Source organism: Perognathus longimembris, chromosome 14 (assembly GCF_023159225.1).
Source record: "Perognathus longimembris pacificus isolate PPM17 chromosome 14, ASM2315922v1, whole genome shotgun sequence".
NCBI lineage: Eukaryota > Metazoa > Chordata > Mammalia > Rodentia > Heteromyidae > Perognathus > Perognathus longimembris.
This window is the reverse complement of record NC_063174.1, coordinates 50649697-50656684: the sequence shown is the minus strand read 5'-3', so window position 1 is coordinate 50656684 and position 6988 is coordinate 50649697.

Genomic DNA, 6988 nt, shown 5'->3' with positions numbered 1-6988 from the left:
GTTGGCAAAATAGTGTATCAATAAACTAAATTAAGTTACTCTTTGAAACTACCAGTACTTAATAAAACTTCCTGAGATGTTAGTGACAGACTTGTCAATGATTGTCACTAGGAATTGCTGCTAGGTGAGTTGTATTTGATAGTGGAATGATGACAAACAACCAATCTCTCCAGGCCCTTTACATTTCAAACTTCTTTTTACAAAAATATTTTATTTTATATATTTATTTATTTAGTGTGCTGTTCCTAAGGCTTGAATTTAGGTCCTCAGTACTGTTCCTGAGATTTTGTGGTCAAGGATAGAGCTCTACAACTTTGAGCTATGGATCAATTCCAGCTTTTTGGAAGTTAATCAGAGATAAGAAACTCATGGACTTTTCTTCTGCCCAGGCTGGCTTCGAACCATGATCTTTATATCTCAGCCTTTTGAGTAGCTAGGATTACAGACTGGAGCCACCAGCGGCCAGCTCAAACTGCTTTTTATTTTCACTGAAACTCTGAGAACTATGAAACATTGGTTCTACTTTCTAGATAAAGAAAATTGGCAAGGCTTTTGTTTAATAAGATTAGCCATAATCAAGTCAAATCTCAGCCAGTGTAAATTCTACTAAGTCTATGGCTTTCCCTTTCTATCTTGAAAGTCACTGTGATAGCAAAATGCATACTTCATCTACAAGTTCCATTGACTAGTATAATCTACAGACAGAGATAAAAGTAGTGAAGGTCAGATACAAAGGAAACCCAAGAAGAGATCATCAAAGACCACCAAGATTCCTAAAGTCAGGACCTACTATTTTTCATTTGCCTCACAATTCATGTTGATTTACATGGTCTTGTATTTAATTAATTATTTTAATTATCTTTTAAATTTTTATCTTCATTTATAAAACATAATAGACATAAAGCCTATACCTGTCACAGAATAAAAATGACCAGCTTCACTTCTTTTTAGACTCACAGAAAGAATCATCCTCTTTACTTTCAGCTTGTTTCTTTGGATGTTCAACTCTAGTGTGTTCTTATAGCTGTTTGATTTAATCCTTCAGACATTGTCTGTCAGCACCCAACTACCATCAACCGCCTTTGATTTAGGTGCCTTTAAACCTTTTCATTCTTCAGCCAGAGTAATTATATTTAATTCTCTCCCAGTTCTTGTTTTATGAATCTTGTATTGTGTTGTTTCCTTTTCAAATCTTGATCAGATTTGATTTTTTACTTGTTTTGGTGAAATTGTCCTGCTCAGTCCTTCTTCTGTAATATTAGCCTTCGTTGCTACAGTGTTATCTGTGCTGATGACAAAAAAAAATATTTAGAAACTCCTATTCCTGAGAAAATAGTAACTTCTCACTTGGTCCTGGGATGTCCAAAAGATAAGTTGAAGGTAACTTACAATCACCATGTTGGAATCCTAGAAGAGTAGGATGGATGGAGAAACATCCTGTAACAAGAGTTCAAACTTCCCCTGGGGCAATAATGGTATTTCATGGTGACTGAGACCCTAGCATTACTAACCCTTACATAATGAGCAACCTAGCCACAACTTTCGCCATCAGCTAATTAGTTTAATTGTTATGTATATATCTTGGTTCCTGGCTCAACTCTTCTTTTATTTAAACCTAAATGTCAGTGCCTGGAAAATAGGCTGCAATGATTATTTCCCTTCATCCAGTAGTGTACCTGTTGAATATAATGATTAATTTTTCTGGCCTTCACTTCTACTCATCTCTAGTTCAGGGGATTGAATCAAGTGGCCAGACTTGACTTGTTGCATTTCCTGCAGTCCAGTCCCTGTATTAGAACTCAGATTAGTGTGGGAAGATACAACACAAGAATGCAGACAAGTATGAGAGGCATATGAGACTGTAACACAATGTTGTTGTGTCCCAAGGCTTATTGATTGTTTTTTGCTGATGATAGATTTCAAGAATTAATATTTTGAAATTTGAAAGCAATATGGAATAGTCTTCTGGCCAAGGACTTGCATAACATGGCTATTGTCAGCCTGAATACAATTCCTCTACTAAATTACATTTTATCACTGATTTCCAGAATATCATAGCAAAATCAGAAATTTAGAAAATATCAGTAAATAAATTAAACACCAGTTTTGCAAGTATTGCTTTTGTAGTTGTTTATCTTTTTTTTTACCTTGTGTCTCTCGATTTTTGTTATTCCCTTTCAATATCCTAGTTCTAATATCAGTATACACAGGTTCTAATAAACTCAGATAAGATACAGAGATAGTGTAGGTACAACGACAGGAAGGGGATACAAGAAGATCATCAATAATAGAAGCTACAGGTACACATAGCACGTTGAAAGTAGTTACAACAGTGATATAACAATTGTTTCGATAACATGGAGTTCATTGCAACATATGTAAACATAATTGTACACTATACATATGTGGGGTTTATTATAAAGGATTCAATGTTGGCTCAATAGTAAAATGTCAATAATCTCTACCATATCAACAGCATATAGAAGAAAATCTCGCCATAATACAATTTGATAGGCCAAAAGCACTTAACAAAATTCAGCCTCTATTCATGATATACCCTGTCAGAAAAATAATAGCAAGGAAAGAGCAGCTACTAAGCCAAGGAAAATCTCCATCCTAAAAGAAATCCTGAAAGTATTTTTTTTCAAGTGAAAAAGTAGAAACAAAGCAATAATACCTCATCATTCCCATTCATAACATGCTGGAAGTTTAAACCAATACAAAAGATAAGGAAAGGGATTGAAAGCAGACACAATAGAAAGATAGGAATAAAATGTTTTCTATTTGCAAAATGTCATTATTTTCCCTGTAGAAAATCTTGAGGGATCTACAAACTCTCACTACTTGTGAGTTCAATTTCAAGGAAGTAAGATGCAAGATAACCATACTAAATTCGAATTAGGATTTCTTCTACACGTTGACAATGACCATATGAACATCGAAGTTAACAAAACAATAGCATTAGCTGGGTGCTGGGGGCTCACAGCTGTGCTTCTAGCTACTAAGAATGCCTAGACATGGAAGAGGATAATAGTTTTAAGCCAGTCTAGGAAGAAAATTTCTTGAGACTCTATCTTCAAGTAACCAAAAAAATGCTGGACTGGAAACATGATTGAACTGACAGAGTACCAGCTCTGGTATCCGTAAGTAAAAGTATGATGGTATTTATATTGATTAAATTATTAGTAAATATATCATAACACAGACATAATATGTACACAAAATGAAACAATGTTTTACTGTAGTATAAAATTTGAAGATAACAAAGATCTAGATAAAGATACAATGTTTAAAAGAATTAAAACCTCAAGGTAGTAAAGTGAAAGTGGTTTTAAATTGAAAATATGAATTAATTGCATAACCAAAGTAAATGGGTTTTTTAGTAATGTAATTCCTATCAAATATAAATATTAAAAGGCACTGTGAATATTTTCATTTAATACTATACTAACCAAAATCTGGAACCTACTCAGACAACCATCATGGGGTGAGGAAGTAGTATTCTTGGACTTAGGAATACTAAAGAGAACTAAACAGGAATGAAGTTGTGACACACGCAAAACACAGTTGAAACTCTAGTGTTGTGTTCAGTTGAAAAAAAAAGAAAGACAGAAAAACAACCAAAATATTTAAATGCTGTATGATTTCATTCATAGTAAATCATTCTTGAAAAATTTAGTCAAATTGGAAAACAAATTTGTGGTTACCAGCAGATATTGGATGTAAAATAAAGGTGGAAGATGATTTTGTCTGAACAGAGAGAAGCATGATGGGAATTGTGATGTGGCGGTATAAATTCTAATCCTTTGTTGAATACTGCATCTGACACGTGTTACCCTTGAGGAAAGCATGGACTAGTACTTGGGATCTCTGTTCCTTTGTTCTTGCAAATGCATGTAAAGGTACTTCAATTATGTCAAAAGAGTAAGTATCATTTAAATAAAAATGAGAAAGAAAGGGGAAAATTAAAAAAAAATCTTGTTTGCCTGATGTGTTTGATTTTTGTGTTTGCAGATAACACATACAGAATAATATTGTGTGAAACATTCCTTTTGTGGAATGTCCTGAGACCTCATGGTATCTGTTCACCTTTATTTTATTACAATGTTAGTTAAAGAAATATGAGCACAAAATGTCTCAACTCATTTACTCATAGCTTGTATGGAGCTATGAATTCAAGATAATTTATAAATTAAATGCTAACAAAAGTATATAGAAATGATAAAATCCAACTCACAGTGTAAGGTTACCGTGTGGAATGATATTGTTTATTTCTGACATAAAATTAATATTGTTTTGAATATATTTGTTTTACTTGCTTTTAGTGCATCTTATTTCTGTGCATCTCCTGGTAATTCACTTCTTCTACCATTTTTCATTTGGAAAAAAACACAAACATTGTCCCTACAGTATACCTCCGTCTTGCTTAATTTCCTTTCAGCTTGAAGTTATCATTTAGACTTTATGTTTGCCTTTGATTTCTCTGATCTTATGTCACCATGGACATTTGCTCCAGTCATTATTTTGTGCTACCCTCTCTGTCATGATTGGGTAGGCTCTCATGCGATTTAGAATCCATAAAATATCAGGCAATTCATGTTTGATCCCCTAGATTTCTGACTTCCCATTATAAAACATCATTTGTGTTTTAATGGACTCAAAAGAATTTCACCAAATGCTTACAACTTCTGGTTAGCACCAGATTTCTGTTAGCTTAATCAAGATGGTAAAATTTTACTACCAAAAACAAAATCAATAGGAGAAGCTACATAAAATTAATCAGTAAAAACTTACTATTTATCTCTGCCAAGAAATGCAACAAAGAAATAAAAATGTCAAGAAATAGAATGAATTACCACTTACTTGGTCTCAAGTGCTAGACTTTCTTCCAATATTTAACTCTTTATTTCACTGAAATAAAATGAAATAAACTATTTCTCAATAAAAGTACTGAGAAAAGTATACTTAACAGCTGAAATGAACATCTCACTATATAATTAAAAATACTTTCCCAGCTCATTCTCTGGATTATTTCAGAATATTTATTATATACTTTATTTTTGCCATTGTTTCTTATTTGGACAACATTGGAACAAGTTTTTTAACCGTATTAAATTTGCTTTCTCTACTGAAATTTAGGCTAGTAGATGTTGATTTAATAGTGACATATTACTTATACACATATTTGCTATTATTTGATAAGAAACAAGTAAATCTATATAAACACATTTTGTTAAAAATAGATACAATTGGATGTCTTCACACGAAAATAATATACTAGTGGAATTTGAGTTTGGATCTTTGCTAATATTCTTCGTTATCTTTTACTTTGTTATGAACTTTTCCTTATACACTTAAGTGATGATCATTTAAGTAAGAACAAAAGTATGTTTGCAAGAAAAACAGATATAAAAATCTGCCCCAGCACAGGACAGAACTTCCTTAACAAAGACCCTGAAAGGCTACAAATCAAAGAAAGCTTGGACAAATGGGACTGCATCAAACTGCAGAGCTTCTGCACGGCAAAGGACATAGCTCACAAGATAAACAGAAAGCCCACAGACTGGGAGAAGATCTTTACCGGACATTCAACAGACAAAGGCCTCATCTCTAAAATATATGCAGAACTAAAAAAATTACCTTCTTCCAAAACAAAACCGCAAAGAACCAATAGCCCCCTCATCAAGTGGGCTAAAGACTTACAAAGAAACTTCTCTGATGAGGAAATGAGAATGGCCAAGAGACATATGAAAAAATGCTCTACATCACTGGCCATAAAGGAAATGCACATCAAAACAACATTGAGATTCCATCTCACCCCAGCAAGAATGTCATATATCAAGAAAACTAATAATAACAACTGTTGGAGGGGATGTGGCCAAAAGGGAACCCTACTTCATTGTTGGTGGGAATGTAAACTGGTTCAGCCACTCTGGCAAGCAGTATGGAGATTCCTCAGAAGGCTAAATATAGAACTCCCCTATGACCCAGCAGCCCCACTTTTGGGTATCTATCCAAAAGACCACAAACAAAATCACAGTAATGCCACCAGCACAACAATGTTCATCGCAGCACAATTTGTCATAGCGAGAATCTGGAACCAACCCAGATGCCCCTCCATAGACGAATGGATCAGGAAAATGTGGTACATATACACAGTGGAATTTTATGCCTTTATCAGAAAGAATGACATTGTTCCATTTGTAAGGAAATGGAAGGACTTGGAAAATGTTATACTAAGTGAAGTGAGCCAGACCCAAAGAAACATGGACTCTATGGCCTCCCTTATTGGGAATAATTAGTACAGGTTTAGGCAAGCCATAGCAGAGCATCACAAGGCCCAATAGCTATACCCTTATGAACACATAAGATGATGCCAAGTTAAATGAACTCCATGTTATGGAAACAATTGTTATATCACAGTTGTAACTACTTTAAACGTCCTATGTGTATGTGTAGTTTCTATTATTGATGATGTTCTTGTATCACCTTCCTGTGGTTGTACCTACACTATCTCTGTAATCTTATCTGAGTATATTGGAAACCGTGTTTACTGGTATTGGAAGTAGGAAATTCAAAGGGAATACCAAATTTGAGAGACACAGGGTAAAAAAAGAGAAACAACTACAAAAGCAATACTTGCAAAACTGTTTGGTGTAAGTGAACTGAACACCTGGGGGGGGGAGGGAAAGGGGGGGAGGGAGGGGGCATGAGGGACAAGGTAACAAACAGTACAAGAAATGTATCCAATGCCTAACGTATGAAACTGTAACCTCTCTGTACATCAGTTTGATAATAAAAATTTGAAAAAAAAATCTGCCCCATACTCTTTAAAATGTAGTCTATGAAATATATTCTGATAAATAAAATTATGTGCATATCCTAGAATTTATGACATATAATATTATCTCAATTAGAAGCATGATTTATTCATTTGCTCCATGATTTAATTTTATTTTGCTTACATTTTCTGCTTTATTCCCTCTTC